A 22,836-nucleotide genomic window follows, 5' to 3' on the forward strand; every position below is an offset into this window, starting at 1 on the left:
GTCCAATTTTGTTAATTTTGGCAAATTATTCGGGTGTTGCAGTTTGTATAATTTTCACCAATTTAGGATAAAACAAAGCCTAAGGATATCTTCATAAAGGCAAGTTCTTTATACCCTCTACAACGTTCCTTTCGTTGTCAATTTATTTGACCTTCCTTTGTTTGTTTCGGCCGTTAATTGATTATGGAATTTTGAATGGTTTATTTTAAATTTAATTTATTAAACCGGCCTCGTGGATTTTATTTGTTGGTTGCCTACGGGGGTTTGTGCCACCCCCTGCCTATGGGAATGACGTCATACTCACTCGAGGATAGGTTCGTAGTTGTTCGGGTATTATTATGGATTTTTGATTGTTCATAGGCTAGAGCGGTTGGGTAGTGGGGGCAAGGGTTGGCTATTCGGTGACGTTGGAGTGACTATTGTACGGTCTTTCTTAGATCGTTGATTAGACACTCCTAGTCATTGACCATTGATCAGTGCTAGGCACTGCTGACTAGCTCTGCCGTTGCGTGGTTATAGCATGACTGGTTACATTTTATTCTTGTTGCATGGTTTGGTGTGCACATGGGTAGGGGCTGCATGTTGGGGTTTTCATGATCTGGTTATGCTTGGCCACGGACATCCCAGTGTTGTTAGTTGCATCTGGCATGGGCATATGTATCGCGTGTGATTTACTATGTGGGCGAAGCATCTGCCTGATGCCTGGATGTATGGGCGCCAGTGTATCTAATCGATGCTTACTAGGCCTTGCATTTTATGTGCGCATCGCATGGTTACGATATGTACAGTGGTCTCGGACGGAAGTACCATTCTGAGGGAGCCTATGGCTTGGGTGTCGGGAGTATCGACAAGGACACACGGGTGACGGGAGTACCGACCCAGGACAGCGCGCGCAGGTTTGTTAAAGACATTGTTGCCTTTTAGGGCAGCGGTAGGTTGGTATGGGATTTGGGTGCCAGGAGTCTTGTGTGGGCTCCAAGGATCGGTATGTGTTTTCTTTATGCTATACTGTTGTGTTGTAGTGTTTCATGGCTTGTGTGAATGTGTGGGACTATGTTTGGGGTGATCTCCTCTTTTATTCACGTTACAACCTTCCTTTTCTTATAACTTGCTGAGTCTTGCGACTCACCTTGCTTTCCATCATTTTAGGTAAGGGTAAAGCAAAAGTTGAGGGCAAGGATCGCGCTACCTAGGAGCCAGTCGTGTGGTAGGGTGTATAGTTTGCTTCCCCCCGTTGTCTCTGATGTTTTGTTAGGATTGTTAGAACAGGAGGTGCTATGGCACACACCAAGAGGGGGGGTGAATTGGTTATTTTAAAAATTTAATTGAACTTGAAAATTTTTTTAACACAAATTAAAGTTTTAGGATTTAAAACGTGAAGTATATAAAAATGACAAATGTAAGTTTACAAAGATAAATATGTGAACCAACTGAGGAATAATAAAATGCTTGGAAAGATAAATAAATCAAAGAGCACAAGCACAAGAAACACAATGATTTATAGTGGTTCGGCTTAACCCAAGCCTAATCTACTACCTTAACTCCTCACAAAGGTTTTTGCAAACAATCCACTCAAATCCCCTACTTAAACCAAGTAGATCCTCTAGTTCAAGACTAGGAATTACAATTTCTTGCTTATACAAGCAAGCCCTCTAGCACCTAGCTAGGAATTACAACCCTTTGCTTCAACGAGCAAGTCCTCTAGCACAAAGGTAGGAAAATAATTGTAATACAAATGTAAACGAGATGCTAAGAGTTGACACTCTTAGTTACAAGTTCTCTCACAATGAAAACAAGGCTTGAATGAATTAATACAACTTAAAATCAAAGCCTTAAAGAGAGAAAAAAATGAAGCACAACCACTATAAATACAAACGAGAGTAACAGTAAGCTCAAATTATTTCATTCCCGTCCATTAGCCTTTTCTTGATCATCCATGAGTTGTATATATAGGCATCCCAAAAGATTGAAGAGAAATGTAGCCGTTTGTGACCGGTGGGATTTGAAAAACTAGCCGTTGTAAGTTTCTATGAAACACATAGTCGACAGATCAAATAGGTTAGTCGATTATTTCTTCAAATAAAACTAGGGCATAGTCGATAGACAAGAAAGTATAGTCGACTATTTTATAACAAAAACTACCCATAGTCGACAAACCATTCTCATAGTCGACAGATGAAAAATTATGAAGAGAATTTCAAATATCATGCACAAACATAGTCGACAGAATAAATAGCATAGTCGATTATCGTTACACAATAGTCGACATAATGAAATATAGTTGATAGAGGCCATATATAGTCGACAGATTAAAAAAGTATAGTCGACTATCCTTATGCATAGTCGACTATTCTTATAACATAGTCGACTATTATGCAGCATTGTCGACAGCACTAAACAACATAGTCGACTATCTACTTGAAAAATCTGGAAAGTTAACAGATAACATGTAGAAGCACACTTGATTGATAGTGGTCATTTTGTTTAATTTATATTTTACCTTCTATTTACTTTAATACATAAATGTAAATAAGAAAGTACCCCTCATTTGGATTTAATAAAAATATCTAAAAAATCAAAATCTATAAGAATAAGAAAGTAGAATTTGGATTTTAGTAGAAACTTAGGATTTTGCGATTTTACCACCTCCAAGATATACACTTTCTATTTCTTGAAAAAATCGTTAAAAATCATTTTATCACTAATAAATGTTAGCTATTGAATTACCGGGAGTTAGTTTTCTAAAAAGAAAACATTTTCATATACATATCCTTATAAGGTGCTAACCTTCCAGACTTAAAAAAATATGACTTTGAAATCTCGATACTTGAAATTCATTTGGTTTTCATTCTCACAAAGTAATACTTGATATTGAAATTGATTTAAATTGAAAACCACCACCTTGATTCATGACTTAGGGATTTAATAAAATATGTTTTTCATCATCAAAACTAAGTATACAAAAGTATAACAACAAGGATTTATGTCTCTCATTTTTTACTGTGCTGGGTTGTTCCTTGTATCTTTTATTTGTTGGCATAGGTGTCTGTATATATTTTTATATACTCCGTGACCACTATTCTAGCAGGGTACCTATGTGCGTGCATGTATATCATTTTGCTTCCGCTATTGTATTTCTTATGTATGCATGCCAGGGTATTTTTGTCTTGTGTTTCATTCATTTTTCCCTTCCGTAAGAGCTCTTGTTCGGGTAGTCCGGGTGGTTGGGATATCCAGGTAGGGGTGCTTACATGTTCAAACCGAATGCAATAAAATAGAAAGGATATGCTCGAACACATGGAACATAAGACGTGAGCAATAACCCATCCACAGATGAAATCAAGAGTGACCAAGAGAAAGTAAAAGGCATGCATAAACCACTCACCTTTAAGGTTTACCTTGTTGGGACACTATTCACCGTCTTACGTGAATGGGTTTTCTTACTGTTTTTCGGTAGTTTTGGTATAAACTCTGAACCTTCCAGCGAGGTTGTTTCTACTTTGATTCCGGTATAACCTTTCCCTATTTTCTTTAGACAATTCCTCTAAAATCCTTACTCTATCTCAATCCCACCAATATTTCCCCAAAGTTTCCCTCTTGTTGAATGTCTCCAAGAATACCCCCAAAGGCCTTATACTTATAGACTTCCTGGGCCAATCACACGTCGCCACCTTGCAAGGTCATTATGAGACTTCAAATCCTATCTCCAAGTGACCAATGAATCCTTGCCACATGTCCTTAGGGATAAGGTTTGGAGACTTTGGAGGCTAAGTAATCTTAGAGACTAAGCAAAAGACTTAGCAAAGACTTGGAAAAGACTTTAACAAAGACTTAAAGAAGACTTGGAGAAGACTTACTTTAACAAAGACTTGGACTTGGACTTCAAAACGATCCAAAGCTACATTTGATTTGAGTTTGAAATCCAATATATTTAGAAGCGATATTTTAAGGTTTCAACAAACGACGCTTCGGCCCGAACTTTTCACGTAACTTCACTTAGACCCTTTGCAACTTGGTCCCCGGGCCATTTTTAATTGCACTTTTTGGTCCCTGAAAAATTAATAAATTACGCTAATACCCCAAGATTTTATATAAATTACACTTTTACCCAACTTCAATATTTATGATTTTGCCACTGGTTCATATAAATTGAACCTTTATCTCAAGACTTCTATAATCCTTTAAAATGACCTATTTTCTCAAGTATTAGAACCTAATAACCTTAGGTATCACCTCATATTTGAGTTCGAAAATCTGGGGTATTACATTAGGGATCTTCTAAGCGGGGCATATGCAGTTCTGTTGAACAGGGCTAATGTCGCCAATTCGACTGGGAAATCCTTTACTTCCTGCATCGCAACTCTGAATCGCTCAACATATTGCTTTAGGGATTCATTCGTCTTTTGCTGCAAGCTCATTAGATATATAATACTCTTCTTTTTCAGGAGATAGATGGAGAATACATTTAGGAATTCTTTCTTCAACTATTTGAATGATCGTATATGTCCTGCTGGTAATTCAGTGAACCACTATTGAGCCTATCCTGCCAGGGAGAGCAGGAAAGCCATGCACCTAGTGACCTCATTCCATCCATGTAACACGGCCACTACGACAAAGCGTTATAGGTGCTTCTCTGGGTCCTCCCTTCCCGAGTATACCGAAAGTTGCGACAGTTCAAACCCTGGTTGCACTGGTTGCCTTTGGAGTTCTTCAGATAGAGGAAACCCCTTTGGGGGAGTTTCCTTTAGCACCATCACTACCCGCTTCTACTCTAGCACCTTTTCTATGAGGCGTTTGATGTTAGATGCCCTAAGTATTTCCTGTTCTACTCTATTTTTGCAAAGAGATGGGGCATAAAGAGCTCTTGAGTAGGTGTTTTCTGCTATTTTTTTATACATGGGAGCTTTCCTTACCCTCATGTCATGTTTCCTTCTCGAGTCTATCATTTCTAAGACTTGGTTATTCAGCCCTGGAGTTCCGATTCTTATCCCATGCTGTGTGGTCCTTGGGGGCTTGTCTTGGGATCTCTGGTGTTCTCCCCCTGCATCGGTTTGTCCCATGTGAGGAATGTAAATGTCCGGCATTAGTTCGTGTAGCAAAGCGGTAATTCCCTGTAGTCTTCTCATTTTTTCCTCATTGTTCATCCTAAGTCCATCATTCTGTTATTTCAACTCCTTAAAATTCTTCTGTAATTGTTCATAATCTGAGAGTAAAACTATGGGTGGAGCTATCGTCGTGGGTCCTATAGGTATTAAGGTCACCATTTGGGGTTGAAGACTACCCAAATGAGTGTTGTTCCCGACTAGTGGACATTGCATGTAGGACCTGTTTCCCTCGCCCTGTCGCATGTCTCCTCAATCCAACTACATGTACTTATCCTTGTTCTGAACGCTCCATGCCCCCAGTCCGACGGTCTGGTCACCTTCAAGCATAGGAAAGTTCTTTGGACGCACTTCGTTTCCAGGGTAATCTTTTGAAAATTCTGGTACCGTAGGGTGTACTTGACTGGGGCTGCTTGTGGCTCTCGTCCTGGTATGAGCACTCCTTCGGGTGGGGTTAGGCGGGTTCCCCAAACTGGTTGATCTTGTCCCTCATGACATTTTGTGTTAAGATTGGCTTTTTGTTGCGTTTCCCATAGACAACGCCAAATTGTTGTTGCCAAAATATAACAATTAAAATTTATGATATGGGGTCCACTCGAGTTTGGTGTCGGGTGAAGTTAGGTTGTCATGAAAGAAGTTGCCTCAAGGGAGTTCACCGAAAGGATGCCCGCCACAAGGATTTCTCCACAAGCTCTTGCACCATAAGGTCTTCGCCACAAGCTTTCTTGCCACAAGGCCTTTGTCGCAAGCCTTCTTGCCACAAGGTCTTCGCCACAAGCTTTCTTGCGACAAGGTCTTAGCCACAAGCTCTTTCGCCACAAGGTTTTCATCGCAAGTCTTTAACTCTGCCACAAGATCTTGCCGCAAGGTTTTTCCTTCGCCACTAGGTCTCACCGCAAGATTGTACCTTTGCTACTAGGTCTCGCCTTAAGGTTTTTCCTTTGCCACTAGGTCTCGCGCGCAAGATTGTGCCTTTGCCGCCAGGTCTCGTTGCAAGGATTTTCCTTCGTCACAAGGTCTCGCCGCAAGGATATTGTCTTGCTGACACTCAAAAATGGGTTAGAAGGCTCATGGAAATCCTCTCCCACAACAACCCTCAGATACCTAAGTCAATACCAAATCCCAATGACTATTCACGAAAATAGTAAAGATACAATCAAAGTCTTTAAATTTTATCGAAATTGGAAGTCTTGTTCATTGTCCTGTAGCTGGGTATTTATAGGGCACGACTCTCAAAGATGGATGGTGTTGACATGTGTCGATTACTAAATGGGTCAAAGAAGGGGAGGGTTGTCACGAAACTGCTTCAAGGCAGCTCGCGATTAGCCCTACCATGGGGCAGGCACCCGAGCCAGCCTTGCCTAGCTGCGAGCTGCAGCGAGACTGGCCACGGCTAGCCCTGCCTCACGGTCAACTTGGCCACAATGCTGGCCCTCGCGACTAGCATTGCCTTGCGACAGACTGCCGGGAGCTGGCTCTTGCGGCCAGCCTAGCCACGAGGTTGGCCCTTACGGCTAGCTTGGCCACGAGGCTAGCCTTCGCGGCCATCATTGTCTCGCAGTAGGCTGCCACGAGGCTAGCCTTCGTGACTAAACTTTTTATTTATTTTCTTTTGGGAAAAAATTTCTCATTTTTTCTCCTACCAATTTTTCTTGGCCCAACAACACATATTAATATAACTTTTATATAAAAAATTCAAATTGAGAAAAAATTATGGGTAGAAAGAATAAAATATCACTACCTAAATATTGCCACACAAATTACATGGCATTGAACACCTATTTATAAACCTAAATCATTTATGAATGTACATAGAAAATCATATTCTGATCAGAAGATGATTCATGAAGATATTGCTCCATATGAGATAAATTCTACTTAAAATTGAATTTGACAACATCCTATTTATAGTCAAATTCAAAATCCTAATTACAGTTAAATTAGAAAACCCAATCACAAAAGAATTAAGATTTTGAGTCACAATTATCATAAATCTCCACCTTGACTCAAATTATATTTTATTTGACAACATATTTAATTAGTTGATTAAAGTTTTCAATATGATACTCAAGGAAAACATGCATCCACTCGATTAATCCTTTGAGCATTAGATGTTACTTGATTATAAGAATTCAAATACTCGAGTAATATGTGAAAGTTAGTTATAATTGACTTTCCTAACATATTTGCCCGATTAATATTTGATTTTATTCGAGTAAGAGATATGTTACTCGAGTGATAAATTAACTTGATTAATTCTTTTAGAGTTTTGCTTTACTTGATTAAAATATTTTCATTAAAATTTTATATTTAATCTTCGTCATCAAAATATTTACATTTAATTTTATATAATAAATTTACTTAATGTCACCCAAAACTTCTTAAATATATATAGATTTCCATTATTATTACCCTAGAAAGGAAAATAAAAAAAAAAGTTCGATAATGAAGAAATAAATGGTCCTAGATAATGAAGAAACAAAAAATGTCAATTCTAGATCTAAATAGTGAATGACGGCCTATTTAATTTCTCCCATGACTTTGACCCATTCTCATGCAGCGGTGGTCTGTTTGGCAATCGATAAATTGGGGTTGGTGAGTGAACGTGATCAATAGTCAATAAAGATTATCTTAAATGAAGAAGTACAACGGTTTCTTAGAAAATTTCCAAACAAAAAATCATACTTGTCAATACTGTTCCATTATGGCCTAAATGTGTCAATTTTTTTGATCAAAAATCAGAACGAGCATGCCTTTGTTTCGTACCAGTCAAAATCTCACCCATTTCAACTGGTGTAATGCCCATTTTGAACAAAATGGGAATTCTGGACGAAATGCCCTTTTCTTGTTCTTCTTTTTTTTTATTTATCCAATTCTCTTTCGTTTCTTATATACATATATTATAGAATATTATATATATATATAATTTTGAAACAAAATGTCGAAATGTTCCATACCAAAATATATTATTTAAGAGAGAAATTCGAAATGATAGTCAAAATAATATTAAAAATGTTGTGTAGACTGTAGAATATGCTAACTTAAAAGGGGGTGAATTAATTTTTTTTTACCCTTTTAAGAAAAATTTAAATCAAAAGAAAATTAAAAAATGTAGCGCACACAATATAAAGTGGTTCAGCTTAAATGTCTAGTTCACTATCTTGACTCCTCACTAAAGATTTTGACAAACTAATTTTATCTTAGTAGATTTTAAGCAAGTTCAACTACTAATCTTTACACAATGACTTTTTAACCTTGGTTTAGCCACAATCAATGTTTGTTACAGGATAAGACTTAATTTTTACAAATTTCACAATGAAATGTGATCAAAAAAATTTCTCAAGAGAAAAGAAAGATAATACAAGTAATCATGATCTTCTCTTGAAAATACAAAGCATTACAAAAAAATAATAAATTTTAGTACACTTTCCTTTTGAATAACTCAAGTAAAACGCACGACGCACGTGAAAGATTGAGAGATTGTGAAAGTAGGAAGAGTTCAACTCAATTGATTATGTATTGTCTATCTATAACATTTTTTGGCAGACTTCAACTCCTACTTATAGTCTTCTAGCATTGAATGTAGACTTAAATAATTAGAATGTTAGTTTTGTGTCACAACTATCACTTTTTGCCTTTATAATCCTCAAACAATCAGTTAGAAATTCATAAAATATGCATATGTTGTTTGAAGATTATTTAATACACTGAAAAGTAAAGACAGATTGCATTTAATAAGTTGTAATGGCTATATTTTTCAAAATCATTACTCGAGTACAAATTAGGCATTACTCAACTAAGTTTGATTTTTACTTGACTATGTATATTTTGTAATCAATTACTTTTGTTACTTATTCAAGTATAAAGATACCTTTACTCAATTAATTTTGAATTATAAAAAAGTTCTTTATATACTCGATTACAAAAAACTATTTACTCGATTATAAAAAGATCCTTACTCGAATACAAAAACTCTTATTTGATTAAACTTAAGATCCAGAGTCCTAACTTATTTTCAACCTATGTTAACTCGATTACAAAAATGATTTACTCGAATATAGAGACATTAATCAATTACAAATTTTATATTACTCGATTATTTTAACTCGATAGAAGGATACATTATATACTCGAGTATAAAGACTTATTTAATCAAGCATACTGTTGGAAATGAGGCACCCAACGACACCGTTTCTCACTTAAAGACCCGGGCAGGAGGGTCAGCTATAACAGTGCCACGTGGCACTGGAGGGCTGCTCGGCAACCGCCTGAGCGTCCTTCATCTCGATTGTTCCCCTTGTCTCGTCCTTTTGCAATCTAGACCGTCGATGCTGCCTTTAATCTGGTACAATCCGAGCCTTTCAAATGCATTGTGCGACCCCTATTTATTTACCGTGCATTGGGATATGTATTGTGACAGACGAGACAGAGAGAGTGTTGTTGTTAGGGCTTGAAGGGGTCTTTCTCATTCCATGAATCAAACTCTCTTCGGCTCCTTCTGGTTTTCTCTCTGGTTGAATAGGGTAAGCCTCTGATCTATTTCTTGTTATGATTTTGAGGCATTTTTGATAGAGAAATTGTCTCTATAAATACGAGTGATTGTGAGGCTTGTATACAGTGTGTTTGTAAACCCTATTTTTAACTCCGATAGTGCAGTGAGCTCTTCGTTACCGGAGCTCAACGTGGACGTAGCCCTTTCGGGTGAGCCACAGTAAATCTCTCGTGTTCATTCTGCTTTCCATTTTTTATTCATACTTGTTTATGGTGTATGTTGATTTCCGATTTCAACTCTGTTGTATGTTAGAAAGGGTTTTACATCAGAGATTCAGATTGTGTGTATGTTTGGGTTGCCTTCTGTTTGCGCAACAAGTGGTATCAGAGCCTTTTTTCTTTTGATACGCACTGTGTGAGTCCTTGATTATTTTCTAATCTATTCAGAGTCGAGTTAGGGTTGTTAGTCGCCTGGTTAATCTTATTTTTTAGCCTCTAGGGTTTTCTGAAAAGTCTAGGGTTTCATTAGGATACCTTCGTGCAAGGTGAAGATGACAACAACCCGATTTGAAATCGGAACATTTGATAGAAATGGGGATTTCAGGAGTTGAAAAAAGAAGATGAGAGTATTACTCTCTCATCACAAAGTGCTAATTGCACTTGAATCGGATGACAGAAAATGGTCCACTGAGCAATCAGCCAAGACCGATGAGATAAGGGAGGAGGCTTTCAACCTAATATTTCTCCATTTGGGGGATGCTGTTATCAGAAAGGTAGACGGTATGACTAACCCCCTTAACTTATGGAATATACTTGAATCTTTGTATGCTGTTGTCTCTGCTCCTAACTTAGTTTATTTGAAAGGTATGTTATTCAATTTTAAAATGAATGCATTGAAATCTATAGATGATAATATAGATGAATTTACTAAACTTACAGTAATGTTAAGAGGGACTGACCAAGCCTTAGGTGATACTAGTGAGGCAATGATATTATTAAATTCATTACCTGAGATGATTACAATGTGATTAAACATGCTTTACAGTACACTGGTATTGTGCCTACATTAGAACTTGTAATTTCTGGTATAAAGGTTAGGGAATTAGAACTTCACACCTCTAAAAAATTCGGTAACAACTTATTTATAAAGGGAAAGTTTGAAAAGGGTCAGGGTAGCTTTAACCAAAATCAGAATGGGGGTACGGGGCATAAGGGAAAACAAAATGGGAAGAAGGGAAAACAAAAACAATCTAAATGGAAATGCTACCACTATGGAAAAGAGGTTCATATTAAAAAATACTGTTATGATTTCATTAAGAAACAGAAACAGGATGGGAATGTGACAATAGCTACCAGTAACCCAAATGCCTTGGCTGAAGTTTTAAATATCTCTTGTACATCTACTGTAAATGAATGGATTATGGATTCTGGATGCTTCTTTCACATGTGTCCAAATATAGATTGGTTTCAAAACTTTAGCCCTAAAGAAACTGGCACTGTCATTATGAGAAATAATCATTCATGCAAAATTAAAGGTATAGGTGACATTTCTCTGAAACTACATGATAACAAAATTAGAATGTTAACTGATGTGAGATATGTACTTGGACTAAAACAAAACTTGATTTCTCTTGGCACCTTAGATGAATTAGGGTTTTCATATAAAGCTGAAAATGGTTTTCTGCATGTACTTAAGAATGATGATCTTATTCTCTCTGGTACAAAGAAACATGGTTTATATGTGTTGAATGGTTACTGCCATATTCCATCTGCATGCATGGTTAAATTTGATAGAATAGATTTGTGGCACTTGAAACTTGGGCCATATGAGCCAGAAATGACTATAGGCACTGTCCAGCTAAGGGTACCTTAGTCCAGTGTCTGCAGATGCCTTAGACTTTTGTGAGCCATGTACCCTAGGCAAGCAACACAGGCTGACCTTCCCAACGGGAACTCACCTGGAGAAGGTATGTCTAGAGTATTTGCAAGCAGACCTTTGAGGCCCTTCCCAAGTTCCTTCACATGGTGGTAATAGGTACTTCTTATCCATAATTGATGATTTTTCTAGGAAGGTATGGATATTTTTAATGAAATCTAAGGATCAAACTCTAGAAAAATTTTGATCATGGAAAATTTTGATTGAAAATCAAACTGATAGAAAGATCAAAACTCTAAGAACTGATAATGGATTGGAATTTTGTAATAGAGACTTTGATGAATTGTGTAAAGCTCATGGTATCCTTAGGCACAGAACAATAAGAAACACCCCTCAACAAAATGGGGTTGCTGAGAGGATGAATAGAACCCTCTTAGAAAAGGTTAGATGCCTTTTGTTTACTGCTGGTATGTCTAAAACCTTTTGGGGACAAGCCCTGTCTATAGTTGCCCACCTAGTGAATAGGAGCCCCTCTACAGTTATAAATTTTAAGTGTCCCGAAGAGTAATGGACTGGGAGAAAATTGAACTTAAACTATCTAAGAGTGTTTGGTTGCGAGGCTTATGCCCATCAATCAGTTGGAAAGTTAGACCCCAAGACTATTAAATGTGTCTTTGTGGGATACCAAGAAGGAACCAAGGGTTATAGATTATGGGACAGAACTTCAGGTGGAGTTAAAATCATTATTAGCCGAGATGTAAAATTTAATGAATCAAATTTTTCATGCAAATCAGATTATAATGAAGATAACTCAACACCTAGCGAGCCTAGCGAGATTGCTTTAGGCGGTAGCACCCAAATTGAGGTGGAGCAACAGGACTCTCCTACTACTCCAAACCCAAATGACCCACACACTTTTAGTGAGCCCTTAGACCAAGAAGAAACCTCTGATCAAGAAAGTGATCATGAGGCCCAACCTAATGATCTGGAAGTTGAGGAGTATGACTCTCCTCAACAAGACCTAAGTAATTATCAACTCACCAGAGACCGAGTAAGGAGGTCAATCAGGCCTCCTGTTAGATATGCATATTTAGACCTGATATTCTGTGCTTTAGTAGCCAGAATGGATATGAGGAGCAGTGAGCCTACCTGCTATGAGGAGGCTGTCAGTTCCCATAACAGCATTAAGTGGAAACAGGCTATGGATGATGAAATGACCTCTTTAAAGGTTAATGAGACTTGGAAACTAGTTCCAAGACCTGATAAGCAGAAGTTAATTAAATGTAAATGGTTGTTTAAGCTTAAAGAAGGGATGTCTCCATTTGATCCTCCAAGATTTAAAGCAAGACTTGTAGCTAAAGGTTTTTCACAAAGAGAAGGAATAGACTACACTGAAATCTTTTCACCAGTAGTTAAATTCAAAATCATACGTATGATGCTTGCTGTTGTAGTTCAATTTGACTTAGAACTTGAACAAATGGATGTCAAAACTGCTTTTTTACATGGAGACATAGATGAGATAATTTACATGGAACAACCTGCTGGGTACATTGATAAAAATCATCCTGATCATGTTTGTTTACTTAAAAATCATTGTATGGATTAAAACAATCTCCTAGGCAATGGTATAAAAAGTTTAATAATTTTGCTGTTGAGATTGGTTTTAATCGAAGTAAATATGACAGTTGCTTTTACTATATACTATTAGATGTCCCTGTTTATCTCTTACTCTATGTTGATGATATCTTAATTATTAGCAAATCCAAGTCAAAGATCTGTGAGTTAAAGTCACTGTTAAACACTAACTTTGACATGAAAGACTTAGGACCAGCTAAAAAAATCTTAGGAATGATAGTAGAAAGAGATAGAAGCAAAAGAAAATTGAAAATACACCAGCATGATTACCTTCTTAAAACGGTTAAAAAATTTGGTATCGCTGAATGTAAAACTGTCAGTGTTCCCTTAGCTAGGCATTTTATATTGTCTAAAATTTAGTGTCCATCATCTGAATCAGAATCTCTAAAGATGGAAAATATACCATATGCAAATGTAATAGGGACCATAATGTATTCCATCATAAGCATTAGGCCAGACCTAGCATATTCGATATCCCTATTAAGTAGGTTTATGTCCAATCCAGGAAAAACTCATTGGGAAGCTAATGGTTCTCTACATGTTGGCTTAAACTTTGAGAAAATAAATGACACTCTTGACGTAGTAGGATATGGAGACTCAGATTTTGCAGGAGATAGGGACTCCCGTAAGTCCACCACAACATATTTCTTCACATTGGATGGCAATTGCTTTAGCTAGAAGTCCCAGTTACAGCCTTTAGTTGCTCTGTCTTCCACTGAAGCTGAGTATGTGGCGGTCACTGATGCTTTCAAGAAGCTATCTGGCTTCAAGGTCTCTTGAGGGAAAATAAGTCTTCTACAAGGTAAGGTCAAGGTATTTTCTGATAGCCAGAGTGCAATTCATTTATGTAAGAATCCTGTTTATCATGAAAGAACTAAACATGTTGATGTGAAATTTCATTTTGTGAGAAATCTGGTAAGTAATGGAACTATTGAAATCCTCAAAGTGCCTACAGAGGATAATCCAGCTGATGTTGGGACAAAGGTAGTAACTACAGCTAAGTTCAAGCACTGCTTGGGCTTACTGCATGTTGAAGTTGGTTAATCCAAACCAACCAGAGCAATGAAGGTAAGGGAAAGAGTTTGCTGCACTTATTGGTTTTCTGTCCCTTGTATCGTTGATGCTTCAAGATGGAGATTGTTGGCAATGAAGCACCGACACTGTTTCTCACTTAAAGACCCGGGTAGGAGGGTCAGCTACAACAGTGCCACGTGGCACTGGAAGGCAGCTTGGCAACTGCCCGGGCGTCCTTCATCTCGATCGTGCCCCTTGTCTCGTCCTTTTGCAATCTAGACCGTTGATGCTGCCTTTAATCTAGTGCAATCCGAGCCTTTCAAATGCATTATGTGACCCCTATTTATTTACTGTGCATCAGGATATGTATTGTGACAGATGAGAGAGAGATAGTGTTGTTGTTAAGGCTTGAAGGGGTCTTTCTCATTCCATGAATCAGACTCTCTTTGGCTCCTTCTGGTTTTTTCTCTAGTTGAATAGGGTAAGCCTCTGATCTATTTCTTGTTATAATTTTGAGGCGTTTTTGATAGAGAAATTGTCTCTGTAAATACGAGTGATTGTGAGGCTTGTATACAGTGTGTTTGTAAACCCTATTTTTAACTCCAATAGTGCAGTGAGCTCTCCGTTATCGGAGCTCAACATGGACGTAACCCTTTCGGGTGAACCACGGTAAATCTATCGTGTTCATTCTGCTTTCCATTTTTTATTCATACTTGTTTGTGGTGTATGTTGATTTTCGATTTCGACTCTGTTGTATGTTAGAAAGGGTTTTATATCAGAGATTCAGATTGTGTGTATGTTTGGATTACTTTCTGTTTGCGCAACACATACTTCATTTTACTCAATTAAAACTACATATGTATTGGATTATTTTTAAAGATAACAGGGCATTCACTCGATTATACAATCTTTTTATTTAATTAACAAGAGCATAAAAAAGAGTGTGATAATGAAGAAAGAAATAGTCGTAGATGAGATGGTTGTATCCTTGACCCATCAAATTGTATAATAATTTGAAATGAGTTGGCATATCAAGTTGAGTATTAGGGACTGCAATCCTTATTATTTCGTCTCCATGGGGTGCATGGCAAGAGGCCAAGAGCAACTTCTCTACCTATATAATTTAGCTTCGAATTTTTCCTTTGGTTGACGAAGACTAATGTACCAATTTACTCTTTCCAAATCAAACGACGAGATTTCCTCAATAATTATTATACAATGTGGAATTGGAATCTTTCTTTGTATATTACAATTCAATTAAAATGTCAATTCTAGACCCAAACATTGACACTCAACTCAAGTGATATATGACAGCTTGTTTTCTCCCATCACTTTGACCCGTTCTCATGCAGCGACAAGTCATATGCATGCTACAAAATAAGGGTGTGTGAGAGAGAATCCAACCAACTTAGGGGTTGAGAGAGAGAGAGAGGAATTTAGGCTCAAAGATGGGGAAAGATGGAGGATATGAGCCAATCAAAGACGAGGATTGAGAAGAACCCTATGTTTACAAGAGAGAGATAGGCGGTGCATGCTTCGTCAATAGGAAAGGACAAACCACAAATTAACAAATAAATAAATAAGAGAGTACAAGAAATGATATATAGCACGATAGATGATTGGAGAGGGGCATTAGGAAGTACAATAATGTTATCTTTGGTGAAAAGGAGAGGGAAGGTTAGGGGTGCCAACTAGAGAAATTTTAGTGCTAGAAAAATTCCTAAAGAAAAGCTTTTAATTAAATATAAAGGATTTACTTAAAAATTTTATGCATGAAATACTCTCTCTGTGTATATTGTTGTCTTTACATTACTCTAAAACCAACCAAAAGAAAAACCAAAATAATGAATTAAAAGTGAAAAAAAAATCATTTTCTTAATCTTTTCATGCAAATATTACCCATTTTTTTCCAAAAAAAGAAAAAAGTGAGATACTAGAATTTAATGCTTTGTAATTATCAGGTCTTAAATAGTTAAAACTAATAATGGTTAATTTTTCAAATTTCAACCTATATTATTCTAGTGAAATTTTGTATTACTGAGTAAGATCTAGAGTTATTTGAGTAGGCTTAATGGTTAGTCAACTAAGTTCAGATATTACTCAACCACATCTTTTCCTTAGTCAATTATTAATTTCAAATATAGAGTTAACTAAGACACTTTAGTTACTCGACTAAGATTTAATATTACTTGAGTGAAAAAATTACTTAATTGATTAATAATTTGAATTATAGAAACTCACAATCTGTCCAAAAAATATTATTCGATTAAGATACTTAGTTACTCAATTAAGATATGGTATTACTCAGTACACAAATTACTTTGTCGATTAATAATTGAATGATAGAGATTGACTCTCTATCCAACAATATTTTACTTCACTAATCTAATGATTTTCTCAAATAAAATAAAAGTTAAACGATTATTAAACATAAATCCTTCGTAGTCGATTAATAGTTCTAGTATAAAAAGTTGACATTCTCTCTCAAATTATTAATTGAATAAGATTTTTTAATTACTTGACTAAATAATTATTTACTAATTTGAAGTGAGTTGGCATATCAGATTGAGTATTAGGGACTGCAATCCTTATTTATGACTTAATTCATCATCTCCACGTGTGCATGGAAAGAGGGCAAGAGCAACTTCTCTACCTACCTGTATTTTCTTGGTTGACGAAGACTAATGTACCAAACAGTGACTCAAGTGAATGACAGCCTGTTTTCTCGCTTGACTTTGACCCGTTCTCTTGACCCCGGCAAGTCATGCACGCTAGAAAATTCGAAACAATAGCAAATAAATAGCATTGAAAAAAATTCCATTAAAATAATGTGAACTCCATAAATTTAGAAATCATAAAATTAGTTTGGTTAATATTAACAAACTATTTTGAGATTTATTTTTTGGAATAAATGTATGAACATTTGCAGTAATAGATAGTAGCACAGGAATTAAAATTTGAGTAGTGATGTGTGTTTAAAAGTTAAAATTAAGGGCATTATAGTTTAATCTCACAAAAATTCATAAAAAAATTATTGATGTTATACTCATTATAAAATTATAGAAATTAATTAAGAATTTTTTTTTTATAAAAAATACCGTACTTTCTCATTGGTACAAAAATATAGTACTTAAATTTTTTATGCAAAAATATAACTTAATGTATAAAATATTACTTAAAAAATTTGATGCAAGAATATAACTTAATATAAAAAAATATTATAAATTATCAATTATTTTTAAAAAAATTATAAACACTTTAAAAATTAAAAGTGTTTATAATTGTTGTTAGGTATCTTAAAATTTTTCTAAGTCTTGAAAAGTCTCCCAATGATTCCTTTCCTGAAGAGCCTCTAAGACGATAGCCTAATCAGGTGATCAGAAGCAGGAAGCCACTTGGGTGATCAGGAGAATTAATCCGAGATAGTTCCATCATATAGGAAATGATGAGTTGAATGGCCTGAGATGGGATTGAAACGGGCCAACACCAAGCATCATCTACAATAATATTAGCCACCCTAATGATAGAGGGGATGCAAAGCTGACGGGGGAGATGGCGTGAAAAGTAAACACCAGAACCCTTGCGGGATGCCAATGATCATACCATAGAAAAATCCTACTACCATCACCCACGATTCATCCAAAAAACTAACAGACTTCACCTTAATTTGGAGAAGTTTGTGCCAGTGCCAAGGGCAAGAATAAGGGGTTGGGAAGAACAAAAAACAAGAATCTCTAATACAATACGAATGATTCTATTTAATCCACAGGGATTTAGAGGAGCTATATATGCATGAACAAATTAACTTCAAATTTGAAATATCTCAAATGCTAAGAACTCAAACTTTAGGGAGATAATTAATGAAGTACTAAAAAGAAAAGTTGAACTTTCAATAAACTCAATTATCAACTCTTAGATTTTTGCATTCAAAAAGGAGATGTTTAAGACATTCAAACATTCATTCATTTGAGTTATATTAATTTAGGGTTGGAGCCCCTAAATTAATAATGATCTAGGGGCCCCAACGCCTTAAGTCGGTTCTATCATTGCTGACTTGGTTGCATCCTTGACCCATGAAATTGTATATTAATTTGAAATAAATTTTGAAATTGAATATTAATTTGAACTGACTTAACATATCAAATTGAGTATTAGTGATTTTATTCCTTACTAATTAATTAATTCATATCTATCAGGTACATAACAAGAGGCCAATGATGCATTATATAGGTACATGTCCATCGACAGAAATATGCATTATATAGTTGAGTACAAAGACTTATTTAGTTAAATATATTTCATCTTTACTCAACTAAAACTACATTTGCAATCAATTATTTTTAGATATAATAGAACATTCACTCAATTATTTAATTCTCTTTCTCGATTAACAAGAGTTTAAAAAAGAGTTTGATAATAAAAAAATAAATGGTACTAGATCAGGGCCGGCTCAAGAGATAGGCTAGTGAGGCATGTACCTAGGGTCCCCATTATCTTCGGCCTAATAAATAATTATTTAAAAAAGAGGCCAAGAGCAACTTCTCCACCTGTATATATAATTCAGCTTCGAATTTTTCCTTTGGTTGACGAAGACTAATGTACCAATTTAGTATTTTCCAAATTAAACGAAGAGATTTCCTCAATAATTAGCTAATTATTATTACATAATTAATAATTTATCGTAAGTGGAATTGGAATCTTTCTTTGTATATTACAATTTTCAATTAAAATGTCAATTCTAGACCCAAACAGTGACTCAAGTCAATGACAGCCTGTGTTTCTCGATTGAGTTTGACCCATTCTCTTGACGCGGCCAGTCACGCGTGCTAGAAAATTTGAAACGATAGCCAAAAAATAGTATTGAAAATCTGGAAAAAAATTCCATTAAAATAATGTGAACTCTTGTCAATTTAGAAATCATAAAATTAGTTTGGTTAGTATTAACAAACTATTTTGAGAATTTTTTTTTTGAAGTAAATGTATAAACATTTACAGTTAACTTGGTAGCCTAGTAATAGATAGTAGCACTGGAAAATTTGAGTAGTACTGATGTGTGTTTAAAAGTTAAAATTAAGGGCATTATAGTTAAATCTCACAAAAATTCATAAAAAAATTATTGATGTTACTCATTATAAAATTATAGAAATTAATTAAGATTTTTTTTTAAAAATAAAAAAATATAGTACTTCAAAATTTTATGCAAAAATATAACTTAATGTACAAAATATTACTTAAACATTTGATGCAAGAATATAACTTAATATAAAAAATATTATAAATGATCAATTATTTTTAAAAAAATTATAAACACTTTAAAAATTAAAAGTGTTTCTAATTATTGTTGGTAGTCTTAAAATTTTGCTATGTCTTGAGAAGTCTCCTGATAATTCCTTTCCTGAAGAGTCTCTAGAACGATAGCCTAATCGAGTGATCAAAAGCAGGGAGCCACATCGGATGATCAGGAGAATTAATCCGAGGAGCCCCATCATAGACGAAAGGATGAGTTGAATGGCCTGAGATGGGACTACTGTAGTCCAACACCAAGCACTATCCACAATAATATCAACCACACTAACGGTAGAGGGGATGCAAAGCTGACGGGGGAGATGGCGTGAAAAGTAATCACTAGAATCCCTACGGGATGCCAATGATCATACCATAGAAAAATCCTATTACCATCACCCATAATTTATCCAAAAAACTAACACACTTTACCCTAATTTGGAGAAACTTGCGCCAGTACCAAGGGCAAGAATAAAGGGTTGGGAAGAACAAAAAATTAACAAGAATCTCTGATACAGTACGAATGAATCCATTGAATCCACAGATATTTAGAGGAAGTATATATGCATGAACAAATTAACTTCAAATTTGAAATATCTCAAATGCTAAGGGCTCAAACTTTAGGGAGATATTTAATGAAGTATTAAAAAGAGAAGTTGAAGTTTCAATAAACTCAATTATCAACTCTTAGATTTTTGCATTCAAAGAAGAGGTGTTTAAGACATTCAAACATTCATTCATTTGAGTTATACCTTAATTTGTTGCTCCAACCTTCATTCTTTTTAAAGAGTTGTAAATAATTTATTATTGTTGTATTTAACTCACATTATTTGTGTGTAAAGAGATCTCACATTGTTATTGGGCATTCACCATGTTTGTTGTATTTTACTTGAAGAAAGAGGACGTCAGCTCTTAAAACAAAATTTCCATAAAACATTTGTGTTTTATAATTGTGTTTTATTTGTTCTCTACTTGCTTAATTACTTCATTAACAAATACACTCAAAATCAAACTCATTAATTAAAACTAAAAGTTTTTTGAAAAATCTATAAACTTTTATAAAATCTAATTCACCCCTTCTCTTGGATTATTTTTCTAAGCAATAATTTATAATTTTTGAAAAATAGTTGATAATTTATAAAGTGATTTAAATTTATCGAAAAATACTTAAAATTCTATGAGTTTTAAAAATCAGTGTATAAATAACATTACTGATACATAAAACAAAATAGGGAGAGGAGTGGAGGTAGAAAATTCACCTTTTTTATGTTTTTTTTTTTTTTTTTAAGAATTGAGGTATGGCAATTATCATGTGATCCTAATATTACATTATGAATTTTTTATTTTTATATTTATATTTAGTAATAATTATTTTCTTAAGAAACAAGTAGAGACCATGAGAGGTTAATTATACCATTTGTAATTTGATTTTTATTGAGGTAGTATTGTTAAATGTCTATTACTAATTAATTAGATTATTTAAGTATGGGTAATGTTAGCTATTATCTTAAAGCATCGAGATAATTATTTGTTTTTTATTTTTAACATTGAAATAATTTTATTAATTGGTGACAAATAATTGCATTTTAAAACATTTAATTCATTGATTAACAGAATTGTTTTGAAATTAAAAAAAATATAATGGATATATTTTGTCAGAATATAATAATGTATATTTAGCATTACCCTTTAAGCATATAGTTAATAGATTGATCAAAAAATCAAATACTTAATCATGTTAATAATGAAATAACTATATCTGATAGTTATTTTTGATGAACCCCATCTGTCAAAATTCCTAGATCTACCACACTAAGTTAGGAACTCAACTTCTATAAGCCTCACAAACCTAATTGATCTTCTTTTAGGTTTAATTTGATATGATCGATCCCTTATCATGATAATCAGAGTGAAGAGTTAATTATCATATAAACGTAATAAAATATTTTTAGACTCATATAATCAACTATAGATAAGTGTGTTATTACTATATGTCCCTTCTACACGTAATAAAGTAAAATTAGTTACAACACTATAAGTCCCTTCTACACAAAGGTAAAAACAGATGTATGAATTCTGTTGAAATATAAAAAATAGAAGAAGATATTGCAAGCAATGGTAAAATCTCAATGTTATGTTAGACAAAGAGATAGAAAAAAGAAAAATGTGAGAAGAAGAAAATTAGAATTTGGAGAAAAAATAACTTCTTCTTAATAAAATGAAAGCTTACATTAAAACTCACACTCCTACAAAGGATAGAAATGAAGTGCTATTTATATAGGACTTGAATACATAGCATTAATCAAAATAAAACTGAAAAGCTATAAATAAAACTTTAAATGCAGGATATTTTGCATTCCAAAAATGAATGCCAAACTTCAGTTTGCATTCCAAAAATAAATGTCAAATTTCAGTTACAAATGGAAAATATAATAATGGAGACATAAATGAAAAAACAGAAAATTAAACCAACTTTAATTAAAAAAAATATCACAAATCTCAACACTCCTCCTTGAGATTTTTCTTTGTCAAACCCAACTTGTTGCGTAAAAATTCAAATTGACCACACGGTAAAGCTTTTGTGAGGATGTCAGCAAGCTGAAACTCTGAATTGCAATGAGTGAGCTTGATCTCGCCTTCTCTCTCTGCTTCCCTCAACAAATGAAACTTGACTTTAATGTGTTTTGTTTTACCATGTTGTACCGGATTGGAGGCTATAGCAATAGCAGATTTGTTATCAGAAAATAATTTTGTAGGCTCATTTTGTTCATATCCTAAATCACCAAGCAATTTGCGAAGCCATATTGCTTAATTTGCAGCACCTAAATATATTCAACTTCAGCGGTGGATTGAGCCACAACTTCCATCTTCTTTGAGTTCCAAGAGAAAACTCCAGTGCCAAGAGAAAAAATATAACTAGAAGTGCTTTTAGAATCATCAACACAACCAGGCCAATCACTATCAACATATCCAATCAATTTCAAGTCACCAATGGACTCAAACCAAATTCCAAAATCAAGAGTACCCTTTAAGTATCTAAGCACCCTTTTAGCAATACCAAAATGAACTTCACTAGGAGAATTCATATATCTTGAGAGCATACTTGCAGCAAACATTAAATCCGGCCTAGATGCCGTCAAATATTGCAAACTTCCTACCAAACTTCTAAAACTTGTAGGATTGGAGAGTTTCTCACCATTCAAAAAGAATGCATTGTCAACCATATTGACCCTTGCTATCTCCACTCCTTGTGGGTCATAAATTGTACAAATACCATCTTTGAAAACCACAGAAAATTTGCTATGCATCAACTGAGCAATACTAAGCAAGTTTTGAGATAATCTCGGAACAAATAAAATATTAGAGATTTTCTTTTCACCTTGCTTAGTATGCATGATGACATTACCTTTACCTTCAGCTAGTACCGTCTCTCCA

At 34.8% G+C, this 22,836-nt stretch overlaps 1 pseudogene; it reads left to right on the forward strand.

Annotated features, from left to right (window-relative positions):
- The window catches only part of LOC127788084 (putative wall-associated receptor kinase-like 16), a 63,930-nt pseudogene that overhangs the window by 37,871 nt on the left and 3,223 nt on the right, over positions 1-22,836 (forward strand).

The sequence above is a fragment of the Diospyros lotus genome, chromosome 13 (genome assembly GCF_014633365.1).
Source record: "Diospyros lotus cultivar Yz01 chromosome 13, ASM1463336v1, whole genome shotgun sequence".
NCBI classification, from domain to species: domain Eukaryota; kingdom Viridiplantae; phylum Streptophyta; class Magnoliopsida; order Ericales; family Ebenaceae; genus Diospyros; species Diospyros lotus.